Below are 14,402 nucleotides of genomic sequence, written 5' to 3' on the forward strand. Positions count from 1 at the left end.
TGGCACCGCCCAGAAGGTCATCTCTGCTGCCTCCGCATGAATCTTCCACAGCAGGACACTCAGCATCCACTGGATCATCTTTCTTCTTTATTTCTCTTGTCGGTCTTGCTGGCACCCAGATGTATGTCAGCATTCCTAGAAAAACATAAACAAAACTCTCCTCCCAAATAAACATTTAAGAGTACTAAAAACTCTCAGTGTAAAAATTCAGCACAATCAGTACTGGAAGTAGGCTGGTTTTGAACTTAGAGACTTGCAGGTCTCTGTTTCAAAGAGCAAATCTTGTTTGTCTGTGCCATCAAAGCAGGCCTTAGAATTAGACGGAATTGCTTTCAAACAGAGCATCTCTGTCTGCTGTTGTTTTTCCAGCAAAATTTTGAATTAAAAATTAAGTGTAAAGAATGCAAGAGAAATCCTTTCTCTGGGGGAAGCTGTCACTGGTAGTCCCCCTCTTTTGTCTAAAACCAAAACAGTTGTCACTGGGAATAGAACTCATGACCTTTGGAAGAGCAGGCAGTGCTCTTAACCTCTGAGCCATCTCTCCAGCTCCCCTATTCAGATGGAAAAACCTCTAGGTAGCATTGTTTTATTCCACCCGTTGCCAGAGGCAATAGGTAATGGTAACCAGGTTGACGCGCCTTTATTATGATAATTAGGACCAGTCCTGCCTGAAGTTTATGAGGGAAAATGGACGTCGACATTCGATCTGACTGCTTCCTGCTGACGACTGGACGATGTTTGGGGGATAAATGTTTTTATCTGACTGAATTTTTTGGCGACCGTGGTTGTGAGAGGCGGCAGCAGCAGCTCCGCCTCTGAGGCGCGGCCCACCGTGGCGCGCTCCGCATGGCCCAAAGGCATGGCTCCGCCCCGGGCCGTGCGCGGGCTCGCCAGTTTATCCTGTGCACCCTGCCTCACCTCAGGCATCGAACTCGCACCGCCGGCCGTGAGCCTTTTCCAAGCTCCGGCGAGGGGGGGCCTCTCCTGCCCGGTCTGCCCGCGCGCAGAGCCCCGTTCTCTGGGAACTCACCTCCCCGCTCGGGGAGGGCCCGGTTAGGGCCGCGGAGGGCCCCAGTCTCAGACCTTCCCAGGGGCCGGGGAGTGACGAGCACTCAGCACGTGGCCCCGCCGGTGAGCTTCCTCCGCCCGCCCATGTTGCTATGGAAATGCGGTTCAGAGTTTGGCCCCTCTCAGTCTTTAGCGGCGCTGCTGCTCACCACGCAGCTTCCGCCTCAGTCCGGGCAAGTCCGCTCAGGTGCTGAAAAAGTCCTCCAAAAACCATAGCCCCGCCAGAAGGCCGGGACACATAGCCTCTGATGTCACAGGGACTTTAGCCCGCCCATGTCGCCACAGCGACCTGGCTTTTCGCACGCCTCTGCGGACTTCAGCAAATCCTACCGGCGTGCGCCACCACTACCGGCTACTTCCTCAATCAAAATTAAAGTTTTCTGTACGTGAGAGCCAGAGACTGAGCTCTCTTAACAAAATTAGGCGAAAATCACCTCCAAAAGCTCTGCGGCTCTTTAAGAACAGGGAAGGCAGTCTTCACGCATGATCAAACCCCCTCCCTATGAGACTGTTGCCTCTGAGTCTCTAACAGCGAGTACGGACGGAGGAAGCCGCGGATCTCCCAACCATAAACCTCGCTTTTTTGGCTGCTGTTTTTTCACACTCCTCCTGCACTGAACTTAAGGAATTTTTCTTCCCCGTTGCTTTCTGTACCTTCTTTCAGATACCTTAACTTTGATTCTTTCTATTTTCTTTTCTTTTTAGGCCTATACTTTTTCCATTCTTTTTCCTCCTCCTTTCTGGAGGATTTAACTGACGTCACTCACCGCTCCACGTGTTCAGAGTTCTGAAATTCACGGCTCTCTGTGTCCTGGTGTCTGATTTCGGCTTTTTCTTCCGGGCTTTCAGCACGTTGCTGGGCGCTTCCTTCTCAGGGTCCCCCGGCGTAGTTGTCAGGGTCCCTCGGCGTCCCGGGGTTTCGAGCACCAGTTGCGACGCGCATCCTGACCAGCAGGAATGAACGCCACTAAAAACGAGAATTCCTTCTCTGTACACGTCTTTATTCGGAGCATTCCATTGAGGAAAATTGGGGGAGGGGAAGAGAGCAGGGACAAGAGAAAGCTTAGAGAGAGGAAGTAGAGTCCCGAGGCAGCTGCTTTTAAACGGTGGAGAGGCTTGAATGCTGTCCTGATTGGTTAATGCCATTCTGCTGGTCTGAGCATGTGCAGGCAAGGGTGCAGGCAAGGGTGCTCAGCCCCACGTGGCTAAGCCAGATATACCTCCAAACTGCAGGACCACCTGTGCCTCCAGGTGGCTCCCAACAGGGGGGGCAGGATAGGAGGAACAGTAAACCGCTGAGTAGTCCCCTCATTGTTATTTAGGTTAAGAATTTACCACCCTGCATCTTGCTTCTGTAAACCTCGCTTTTTGCTCTCCTATAAGAACCCCTCACCCCCAACCTGTGGGGCGCAAGTCCTTCGAGAGACTTTGTCGCCCCAGGTACCTGCGTATCCAATAAACCTCTTGCTGTTTGCATCCGGCTGCGTGTTTTCGACTGATCTTTGGGCACGGGGTCTCTCCCGAAGGAAGACGCCCACGGGAGTCTTTCAATCACAAAATAAGTCATCTTAATATTACATAGATCATCTATCTATCCATCCATCTATCCATTTTCTATTTACTGAACTGTTTAATCCATCAATGTGTTTCTGTTTGTCCTGTCTGCCTTTAGTGCTTGTGTGACTTTGTACTGATTCTGCCCTGGGCATTTAATTGCCCTGGAGAGGATTTTGATCCTTACACAGGAGTGAGAGAAGAGTCAAAGTGAAGTGTTTGATACCCACAGCAAGACGATGGGAGTCAGACTTTGAAACAGAGGAAGCTCCCGCTGGTGGATCAAAGGCTGGAGATTTTCCTCCAAGCTCAGGCGGCGATGTTTGTGGGTTGGAGAAGAGGAGGCTGTCCGTCCCAAATGTCAAATGAAGTGAGGTGGAGGACCCAGACTGTGGTTCCTGACTTCCATCTTGAACCAGCAGCCAGTGTGGGGCTGGTATGGGGGAAGAAGGAAGTTCAATGATCAAAAGGTCTAAGGTCTGCTTCAGTCGGCTAGGGCTGCTACAACAAATGATGTGAACAACACAGCTGCAGTCATCAGAAACGTGTCCAAAGTTTAGAGACGGAGACGTCTAGGATCAAGTGGGGGCAAACTCCTCCTCTCTGCTTCATACAAGGCCATCTTTTCTCTGCCACTCGCTTGGCAGTACAGGCAAAGGAAGCTTATAGGGCCTTTTTTTAGGGCAATAATTCCATTTATGAGGATTCCACCCTTATGACCTGATCTTTCTTTTCTTTCTTTTCTTTTATTATGTATGTAGTGTTCTGTCTGCATGTTTGCCTGCACACTAGACGAGAGCACCAGATCTCATTATAAATGGTTGTGAGCCACCATGTGGTTGCTAGAAATTGAGCTCAGGACCTCTAGAAGAACAGTCAGTGCTTTTAACCTCTGAGCCATCTCTCCAGTTCCCCTTTTTATTTTTCTTAATAAATTTATTTATTTGTTCTACATCCCAGTCACAGTTTCCTGTCCCTCCTCCCTTCCCAGCCATCCCCCCACTTTTCTCTGTCCCACCCCCCAATCTACCCCTCCTCTGTCTCTGCCCAGGAAAGGACAGGTCTCCAGTGAGTATCAACAAAACCTGGCGTATCAAGCTGCAATCAGACCAAGCACCTCTCCATGTAGTAAGGTTGGGAAAGGTGACCCAGTATGAGGAGAAGGGAGTCAAGAGCCAGCAAAAGAGTTGGAGACATGTTGGGGGAGGCTGTTTATTCGTTCCCTGCCCAGAACCAAAATAATCACATTTGGCTTATTAGCTCTTGCTTCTTATTGGCTAGCTCTTATATATTAAATTAACCCATTTCTATTAATTTATATTTTACCGTGAGGCTTGTGGCCTACCGGCAAGGTTCTAGTTGACAGCTTGTGTCTTTCCCCTCTGGCTGCTACATGGTATCTCACCAACTCTGCCTACTTTCTTCCAACATTCAGTTTAGTTTTCCCACCTAGCTCTACTGTGTCCTATCACAGGCCAAAGCAGCTTCTTTATCCATTAACCAATAAAAGCTACACATATACAGAAGGACTTCCCACATCAGAGGCAGCCCCTGTTCCCACTGTTATGAATCCAACAAGAGGACCAAGCTACACAACTGTAACATATCAGCAGGTCAGTCCCATGCAGGCTCTCTGGTAGTCGGTTTGGTCTCGGTGAGCCCCTGTGAGCCCAGGTCAGCTGACTCTGTGAGCCTTCCATGAGTATTGCCGTGGTGGGTTCCTCTAGTTCCCACAATTCCCTCTCCCCTCTTCTGCAGGAGTCCCTGAACTCTGCCTAGTGTTTGGTTGTGGGTCTGCATCTGTCTCCATCAACTGTTGGATAACTCACCTCTCTGATGACAATTGGGCTAGGCACCAGCCTGATTATAGCAGAGAGCCAGTTCAGGTGATGCATCAGTTATTGCTAGAAGTCTTAGCACGAGGTCACGCTTGTAGATTCCTGGGAGATTCCCTTGTGCCAGGATTTTACCTGACCCTGAAATGCTTCCCCTTTCCAGTAGTCTCTTTCAGTACGCTCCCTCTCTGTCCTCTCCTCCACCAACCTGATCTCTCATGTTCCCATCTGCATGTGCCCTCAATCCACTCAGGAAATCCCTATTTCCTCTTCCCATCGTGATCCAGGCAACCCCCTATGAATTACCTAGTCTTTCTGATGATCCGATCTTTCAATGACTCTGTCTTCAAATATGATTATGGTGATATTAGTATTTAACCTCTTTTTGGTGTGTGTGTGTGTGTGTGTGCGCACAACCATCTAGACCTTGTCTCGTAGACCTTGCAAAGACCCTATTTCCAAATAGGATCCCTTACACAGGTACTAGGAAGAATTTTGGAGACATTTTCAACCTACTACCTATGTGAAGGAAATCTTAAACACTGTTGAAGGAAGAGACATTATTGAAATTGATTACTTTACTCTAAAGAGGCAGAGATATCTCTTGACACTCAAAGTGTGTTTGTTTATTTACAGTGCTGGGCATTGAACCCAGGGCCTTGAACCCATGAAGCAGTTGCACTATCAGTAAACTATATCACTAGCAATTGACAGGTTAAAGAGTCTTTCCTAATCTGATCATGTCTTCAAGGAAGGAATGGAGGCCTATGAGGGAGATGAAATAGTTACAGATAATGAGCAAGTTACATCTTCAAATTTGCACCCCGATGTTGTTGCAGTTCAGACTGCCATGCCCCTGTGAATCTGGCTGCCATTCCCAAACCAAAAACAAAAACAAAAACAACAACAAAAAAACAGAGATAACAAGCACAGCCAAGTCAGCACAGCTGAGGTGAAATATTCTCCAAAGCCATATACTGGGAAAGGTAAATGAAAAACAAATATACAAGAAAAAATAGGTTTAAAGGACTGGAGAGATGGTGGTTCGGTGGTTAAGACCAATTGTTGCTGTTACAGAGGATCTAAGTTAGATCCCCAGCACTTATAGGGAGCTCAGCACCATCTGTAACTCCAGTTCCAGGAACTCTGATGCCCTCTTCTGGCCTCTGTGGGCACTGCACACAGGTGATGCGCCCACAGAGGGGAAACACTTAGACACAGAAAATAAAAGACAAATCTTTACACAAACAAAAGGAAATTTAAGAGGAATATAGTATTCCTAGCTTTGAGTTTCTTCTCCACCAGTAAAAAAGAGAAAGATAAACTTCACACTTATTATTCCTTAAAAAGAAGCAGAATGTATTTCTAAAAGGTTTTAAAAGTTTGAAATTGGATTAGCAAATAAAATACTGGATTGCAGAAATAAAACAAAAGTGGGCTTGCAGGCAGGGGCCGTCTGGCTCTCTAGTGTGATTCTTCATTAGGACTTCTACAGGAAACTGAAAGATATCTTTCACCTTGTAGTTTTTGTCTTTACCCTTAAACCAAGGATATAGTATTAATTTGAGGTTCTAAAAGGCTTTCTCATGAAAAGTTAGAGTGTGGCATAAATATTTCACTCTGTGGAAAAAAACCCTTAGACAATCTAGGGATTAAAATCTCTAGTATGGTAGGGTTCTTTCAATTTGAATTAAATTAAAAGTGCAATTCCTGTGTCATAGTAGTTACATTTAGCTTTTTCCTATTTCTGTATTTTAAAAAGATCAAAGCAATTTATGTGTAAGAGTTCTGTCTGCATGTATGTGGTACCTGTAGAGGCCAGAAGAGGACACCAGCTCCCCTGGAATTAGAGCTGTGGCCTCTATAAGCGTTTATTGGGTACTGGTTGGAGAATTTGGAAAAATTTCTGTCCTATGGCAAACCCTGTTAGATCCTAGAGAAATCTATGAATGCACCCCTGACATCCCTAGTGTCACCCCAAGACAGGGTTTCTCTGTGTAGCGTTGGCTGTCCTGGACTCACTTTATAGTCCAAGCTGGTCTCAAACTCACAGAGCTCTGTCTGCCTCTGCCTCCCAAGTACAGATTAAAAGCATGCACCACCACTGCCATTAGTGTGAATGCATTTTTGAAGTAAGTACTGTTTTGCAAACCAGGTGTAGTGGTGGCACAAATCTTTAATCTCAGCACACAGAAGGCAGAGGAAGGTAGACTCTGTGAGTTCCAGGCCAGCCAGAGCTACATACTGAGACTCTGTCTCAAAAAAGGAAACCAAACAAAAAGATGAAAAGAATACTAAGCTTTAAATAATCACAGGAAATATGTTATACATCTTAAAGATAAATTAGTATTCAAGTTACTATTTAGAATATGATATTAAATAAAATCGTAAAATGAGATCTACCCTTTAGTCTAATCTCCACAGACAATATTAATCCAGATGGACAAAACCCTACACATCAGAGCTAGGACCATAAAACTCACATAAGAAGACACAAGTGAAGGGCTTCATGAGATTACACACGACAGTGATATTTGTGGATATGACTCCAATCATCCAAGCTATACTCCCCCGCCCCCAAATCAAATAGCTTGGAATTCACCAAAGTTAAAAACTTTAGTCCATCTCAGGATCCTGCTAGCAGGTGGGAGAAGATGGTTTTAAGTCATGCATTTACTAAGAGCTTAATATCTAGTATATTAAAGAACTAAAACCCCAACAAATGGGGAGTAGTACATGTTGGAGTTATTAAGTGTAAAAGGAGCAGCGGGCCGCGTTCCCTCCCCCCGGCTCCTGGCTAGTTTACATCCGAAATAACTACATGGAAACTATATTCTTTTAAACATTGCCTGGCCCATTAGCTGTAGCCCCTTATTGGCTAACTCTCTCATATTGATTTAACCCATTTCTAATAATCTGTGTCTCACCACGAGGTCGTGGTTTACCGGGAGAGATTTAGCATGTCTGACCTGGCAGCTTCATGGAGGGTGGCTCTCTGCCTCTGCTTTCTTCCTCCCAGAATTTAGTTCTGTCTTCCCCGCCTACCTATGTTCTGACCTATCAGGCCAGGCAGTTTTCTTTATTAATTAACCAATGAAAGCAACAGATAAATAGAAGACCCTTCCACATCATTTCCCCTTTTTCTGTTTAAACAAAAAGGAAGGCTTTAACTTTAACATAGTAAAATTATATATAACAAAACAGTTATCGAGCAAGAATTATAGTTACAATATTTATATCTATTTTATCTTCTATCATAACTAAGAAAAACTATAATTATCTATCCATTTTTCAACTCTATCAAAGACTCCAGAAGGATATAATATTACCTAAACAAGAAATAAGCAACTTCCAAACTCTAGAAATGACAGAGACATCTCGCTGCCTGGACAGTCATCCAAAGTTTTTTGTACCGTTGGGGCATGCATCTTTGGCCTACAGGACCATAGTATCCAGCAGACATTTCTATGAAGCAGGAAATTTCAAAGACAGTTCAGCCACTATCTGCTTTGTCCTGCAGAATGTCTCGCAGACTCTTTCATGAATCAGGAACCCCGAAAGACCATCTCATCTTTAGGCAAGATCAGCAGTCCTCTCTCTGCGGGTTCTTTGTGTCCAGTTTATGCAACAGTCCAGGCAAGAGCAGCTTCTTGCCCAAATGGCTATCAAACTCCATAAGGAGCCTCTTTAATGCCCATCTTCCTCTTGAAGTACATTGGTGCTGCCAGGAGCAGACGTGTCTCACTGTCATGAAAAGCCCTAAGTTATTAGAACATTAAAATGCCATATTATGTAGTCTTTGAAAGATATGAAGAATGTCTATCTAACTAAAATATATCTCTATATATCTAGAAAGTCTAACTAATATGACTACAAGCTTGATTAATATCGATGATTATCCATTAACAACCTATATTTTCTAATTATACATTTTTAAAATGAACTACACAGTCACAATACCTTAATCAATATCAGAAATACATATATATAACAAAATTGATCTTAAAATCCATACCAATGCAAATTATTCATATCTATATCATATCTCATATCTCCCTTTAAATGTAAAAGAACATCAATTAAGGAAAGGAGTAGGGGGTGAACTGATCAGAATATATTGTATACATGTGTGAAATTTTCAAAGAAGTAATACAAACATTATTTTAAAATACACAACAGCAAAAATCAAAAAAACAGACGAAAGCTCTTGAATAGTTAGACAGTTCTTGCTGCTGTGGCAGAAACTTCTGGAGGGAGGGGTTTATTTTGGCTCACAGGTCATTCTGGTGGGGGCAGCCTGGTGACCAGGGGCTTGAGGCAGCTGGTCACATTCCATCTGTATTCAGGAGATGAGATGGATGTTGGTTCTTAGCTTGACTGTCTCCCTTTTCTTCAGCTGGTCAACTAGGGTGGTTCTTCTCACCTCCATTGACCTCATCTAGAAAAGTCCTTAAAAATATGGCGAAGATCTGTCTCCAAGTGTGATCCTAGATCTTGTCAAGTCAACAATTGGTGCTCACTGTGACACCGACAAGTGGCCAATAATGACATGAAACGATGCTCAACTTCCCCAAATGTTAGCGATGTGCAAAAGCTTAGTGAGATACCCTTAGAATGGTTATCATTGTTCAGTAAATAGAAAACTACAGGTTTGGTGAGGATGTAAAAGAAATTGGAAGCCTTGTCCATTGCTGATTGCATTGCAAAATGATACAGCTGCTGTGGAAAAGGAGGAAAAAAATTGAATATAGAATTACCACGTGTTCCAGCAATTCTTCTGGGTATGTAATGACAATAACTGAAAGCAGGATCTCATTATCCACTGTGCGGGCTAATTTTATGTCAGCTTGACCCAGAATCACTGGAGAGGGAACCCCAATTGAGAAAATGCCTCTATAAGATTGGGCTGTAGGCAAACCCATTTTCTTAATTATTCATTGATGTGGGATGTCACAGCCCCTTGGAGGCTGGTGGTCCTGGGTTCTATAAGAAGGCAGGCTAAGCAAGCACCGGAGAGTAAGTAGCACCCTTCCGTGGACTCTGAATCAGCTCCTGCCTCCAGGTTGCTGCCCTATTTGAATTTCTGTTCTTACTTCCTTCAGTTATGGACTATGAATGTGGAAGTGTAAGCTCAAGAAACCCTCCCCTCCTCAACATGGTGTTTCCTCATAGCAATAGTAACCCTGACTAAGACACCCACCATGCTCATAGCAGCATTCGTGGCAACCAAAAGATAGAGGTAGTCAAAGAGCTCATCATTGAGTGAGTAGAAAAAGAGGTATGTATATGCATGTGTGTAATGAAATGTTATTCAACCAGACAAAGGAATGATATTGTTTAGAAGTTTTATAATTCTAAAATTAGAATTTATAAATTTATTTTTTATTTATAATACTTATAAATCTAGTATTTATAATTCTAAACTAAGTATTTTAACAAACAAAAGTTATATATATTGTGAACATGTTTTAAAATGCATACATTTTGCAGTGGTTAAATCAATTTGTACATGAATTCATTACTTTAGTGAGGGAATTCTTGGGGTATTTGTTTTAATTCTTTGTTTGTTTTGGTTTTTCAAAACAGAGTTTCTCTGTGTAGCCCTGACTGTCTTAGAACTTGTTCTGTAGGCTAGGCTGACCTCAACTCAGAACTCAGAGATCTTCCTGCCTCTACCTCCCAAGTGCTGGGATTAAAGGAGTGTGCCACCACCACCCGGCAGTGATAAGAATTCTTAAAATCTGTTACCTAGGCAATTTTACAAATATAGTACAGAATCAGGTGTGGTAGTGCATCCCTTAATCCTAGCACTTGGGAGGCAGAGGCAGGTGGATCTTTGTGAGTTTGAGGCCAGCCTGTTGTACAGAGTGAGTTCCAGGAGAGTCAGGAATACATAAGAACCTGTCTCAAAACAAAAGAGAATAACACACCAAAACAAAACAAAACAAAACCACAGTATTCCAAACTACAAAACCAAAAATAAAACCAAGAACACCGAACACAAAACCTAAACAAGAGACTATAATACATTCTTAGTACCCATAGTAACCATGCTGTAAGCTGATGTCTAGAATTTACTCATCTGTGTTACTGAAAGTGTAGCTTTGATCAACATCACCGCAACTTCCCCATCCAGCCCTGGGGTAACCACTATTTCATTCTCAACGTCTGTGAATTTTCCCCTCCCCCTTTTGACACAGGGTTTTTCTGTGTAGCCTCAAACTCACAGAAGCAGTCTGCTGCTGCCTCCAGAGTGTTGGGACTAAAGGTAGGTGCCACCACACAGGGCTGTTACATAGAGAAACCCAGTCTTGGCAAAACAGAACAAAAAAAACAAACACCACAACAAAAAACAAAAAAGAAAAAAAAAAACCCCAAAAACCAGCAACAAAATAATTCACTGTCCTTATACATGTCATCAGGGTATCTACCCACTCATCATTTGATCGATGCTCAAGTCTGTGTCCTGGCTATTGTGAATCATCCTTCACTGAACACTGGAGTGACCACCACTCTATTTAATTCATGGACTTCATTTCATGTTGAAAATATGTATACCTAGAAGAAGGTTTGCTGTATCATATGGTAGTTCTGTTTTCATTTAAATTTTTACTCTTGTTGTGTGTGTTATTCTTTTTAAAGATAAGGTGTGGGGGAAGGCTGGTCCCATGAGGGGCGGCTGTCCACAAGGGGTAGTAGCAGGTCTCCCGAGGCCTCGGCGGGTCCCCAGAGGTCTCGGCAATTGGTGCGTGGGAGACCAAAGTGGGTGAGAGATGCCATGCAGAGAGAGAGCGTTTGGGTATAGAGTTTATTTAGTGGGTTATGGAAGGGAAAGGGAGAAGGGGGAGAGGGAGAGGAAGAGGAAGAGAGGGAAGAAAGGATGGGAGGGGGGGAGACAGAGAGAGGCAGCAGCCATCTCTTCAGAGAGAGAGAGAGAGCTGCAGGAGATCCACTTGCCTCAGTGGAAGTGGGGGGCGCTGGGAGTGGAAAGCTTGTCTCTTAAAGGGACAGGGTGTACGTGGTGTGTGTGTGTGCGCGCACGCACACATGTGTGCGTGCGTGAGTTTAAATCAGAGGACAACCGTGTAGAGTCGGTCCTTTCCTTCCACTTTATGTAAACTCAGATTGACTGGCTTAGCACTTTACTAACTGAACTGTCTTGCCCACTCTTAATTTTTAAAGTTTTAACTGTACTGGGGCTTGAATCCACAGCCTTGTGCTTGCTAGGCAAGCACTCTCCCACTGAGCCTCGGCCCCAGCCCTGTGATTAATTTTTTGGTGGAGACTTTGTGCTGTTCTATACAGGCAGCATCAGTCTGCGTTTCTAAAGAGTGTAACGATTTGCCCTTTCCCAGTGTTTCTCTGCACTTGCTCACTCTTGTCTGAAAACCATTTTTTAAAACGTGTGTCTGTATGTGTATGTGTCTGTGTGTGTGTGTGTGTATGTGTGTGTGCGTGCGTGTGTGTGTAGAGTGCAGGTCCAAGGACAACCTTCAAGAGCTGTTTTCTCTTTCCATCTTTATGTGAGTCCTGAGGATTGAAGTTAGGTTGTCAGGTATCTATCTATCTATATCTATATCTATCTATCTATCTATCTATCTATCTATCTATCTATCTATCTATCTATCTACTATGTATACAGGATTCTGTCTGCATATATTCCTGCAGGCCAGAAGAGGGCACCAGATTTCATTACAGATGGCTGTGAGCCACCATGTGGTTGCTGGGAATTGAACTCAGGACCTCTGGAAGAACAGGCAATGTTCTCCACCACTGAACTCCAGCCCCCTGATAACCATCTTAAGAGGTGTGTGGTGATCCTTTATTGCAGCTTTAATATGCTTTTGTCTGATAGTTAGTGGTTTTGTGCATTTTTATAGATCTGTTGGAATCTTATGTGTCTTCTGTTGGAAGATACCTATTTAGGCAAGAACAAAAAACATCCTAATGTGTTATAACACAAAGAACCTTGAAGACATGTTAAGTGTAAGAAGCCAGACACAAAAGTGTTCGATTAACTTGTACAGATACCTTGAACATTCCAATTCATAGTGGCAGAAGGAAGAACAATAGTTCCCAGCAGCATAGGAAATGGGAGACATGAATTTTGTAATGTGTGCAGCATTGGTGCGGCATTTGCCAGAAGTCATGCTGCTGGAGCTAATTGGCAGACACAGGAAAATCTGTCTCCCGGGTATCAGTGAGTCTATAAGTCATCCTGGGGTTAGCTTCCTTCCACAGTCCTTGTTATCTAAGCATTTTTTTTTCTATTTAAAAATAGGCTTTATGAGGCTGGAGAGATGGCTCAGTGGTTAAGAGCACTGGTTGCTCTTCCAGAGGACCCGGGGTTCAATTCCCAGCACCCACCTGACCGCTCACAACTGTCTGTAACTTCTGTTCCAGGGGATTCAACACCCTTACACAGACATACATGCAGGTAAAACATCAATGTGCATAAAAAATAAATAAAAATGAGCTCTACCAGCCTGGGGAGGTGGCTCAGGGGATCAAGCTCTTGTTATGGAAACCTGAGGACTTAGTTCAGATCTCCAGCACCCATGTAGAAAGCGACACATCTGTAACCCAGGGGCTGGGGAGGCAGAGACAGGTAGATTACTGGATCTCATAGACAAGCAGAGATAGCCAATTATGAGTGCACTTTGATGAGAAACTGTGCCCAGTGTTGATCTTTGCCTACACAAATATGCACACGTGTGCACGCACGTGAGCGCGCACACACACTTACCTATACCCATGCAAACATGTACCTTACCTCTCAAACACAGAATGTGAAAAAAGTCTTATGTTCTATTTTTTTTTTTTTTGGCGTGTATGTTGCATGTGTCTGTGTGTGGGCTATTTGTGTTTACACACGCCTGGGCTTACATGCCCACATATGTGAACCATGTATACGTAGGCCTGATACTGATGTCAGGCGTCTTTCTGGCTCATTCTGTATTTTTCAAGTCTTGCTGAATCTAAAGCTCACAGTCTCACCAATCTGGCTTGTCTGGTTTTCCAGCTGCTCCAGGGATCTACTGCCCCTGCCATCGGAGGGATGAAATTACTAGTGGCTCTCAGACCTGCCTAACTTTTATGTGGGCCTGCATTGTTAACTTTTTTAGTGTATGAAATAATGGATTTCATTATGACAGACTTATGAATGTATGTCGGGGTCACCTCGCCCTCTTACCTTTATTATCCCTGTGTCACTGATCTCCTCCTTCTCCAATCACTTTGCTCCTTTCATTTATATATCTGTGACATTTAAACATATATATTTTAAAATGAGTGCATCATAAAAATATATATTTAAATCTTGACTGGAGAGAGGGCTCAGTGGTTTAGAGCACTTGTTGCTCTGGCAGAGGACCAGGGTTCAATTCCCAGCACCCACATGGTTGCTTACAACACCCTAACTCCAGTTCCAGGGAACCCAGTGCCCTCTTCCGGCCTCTGGAGCCATCAGACGTGTATATATGTATATAGAAGCAGGCGAAACACTCATGCATACAAAACAAGATTTCAAAAAGTCTTTAAAAGGCATGTGCATGCTAGAGACATGGCTTAATGGTTAAGAGCACTGGCAGCTCTTCCAGAGGACCTGGACTCAATTCTCAGCATCCACATGGCAGCTCACAACTGTCTGTAACTCCAGCTCCAGAGGATCAGTACCCTCACACAGACATAGGTGCAGGCTAAACAGCAATATACATAAAATAAAGAACAAATACTTTTTAAAAATCTAAAAAAAATTAAAAATATTTACATTTAGGTCTTTTTACAGAGAAAGCCTGTTAATATTTAACTTATTTCCCCCTTTCTTGTTCCTCTTTGTTTCTTTTCTTCTCTGTCAGGATGGCTCTGCTATCAGAAGATAACTCCTGACACAGAGTTTAGGCATTTTAGGAAGTGTCAATAAATTCAAGAGTAAATTGCATTTCC

General features: G+C 43.7%; 2 pseudogenes; both read right to left on the reverse strand.

The window, feature by feature from the left end:
- The window catches only part of LOC125417590 (small ribosomal subunit protein eS28 pseudogene), a 37,166-nt pseudogene that overhangs the window by 13,422 nt on the left and 9,342 nt on the right, over positions 1-14,402 (reverse strand).
- LOC148119754 (Nuclear RNase P) lies at positions 885-1,147 on the reverse strand (annotated as a pseudogene).

The sequence above is a fragment of the Myodes glareolus genome, chromosome 14, assembly GCF_982192425.1.
Source record: "Myodes glareolus chromosome 14, mMyoGla1.1, whole genome shotgun sequence".
Lineage (NCBI taxonomy): Eukaryota > Metazoa > Chordata > Mammalia > Rodentia > Cricetidae > Myodes > Myodes glareolus.